The following is a 508-nucleotide window of genomic DNA, read 5'->3' as shown; positions in this document are numbered from 1 at the left end:
AGGAAAGCTCCTCCTCTCTCTTCTCTTCATATCCATTTTACAAACTCCTCAACATTCCACCCACACGAGCATGCCTCCTGTATCCTTGAATTCTCCCTCCCCTCCATATCTCCTCATAGAGTCACTTCCACAGATCCTGAGGGCATCGCTCTATTTTCTTTTATTCATCTCTACATCCTTCAAGTCTTATATATTTAGAGTCTCCCTGGTGCACTGTTCACAGAGCGCTGATCACTGCTCTATCTTCTTCTCTGTTTTCCCCCAAGAGTGAAGTGGCCCTGATGGATTGCTTCTATTACTGAACACACACTCAAAGTGGACTACAGAGGAGACCACTTGTTATGTGCCTCACAGGCTTCAAAACAACATTGAGAAGACAGAGAGAAAGCCATATCTCCCAAACTCAATTTGTATGGTTTGGCAGGGTGCAAATGCATCGTTGTCGCTCATGGGATGAAGAAACATACTGAGCATTGAGGGCAAGTTCTCGGGAGGTGACTTTAAAAAT

This window comes from Syngnathus leptorhynchus, chromosome 7, assembly GCF_054491065.1.
Source record: "Syngnathus leptorhynchus isolate UIUO chromosome 7, UIUO_Slep, whole genome shotgun sequence".
NCBI classification, from domain to species: Eukaryota; Metazoa; Chordata; class Actinopteri; order Syngnathiformes; family Syngnathidae; genus Syngnathus; species Syngnathus leptorhynchus.
This window is presented reverse-complemented; position numbering follows the sequence as displayed.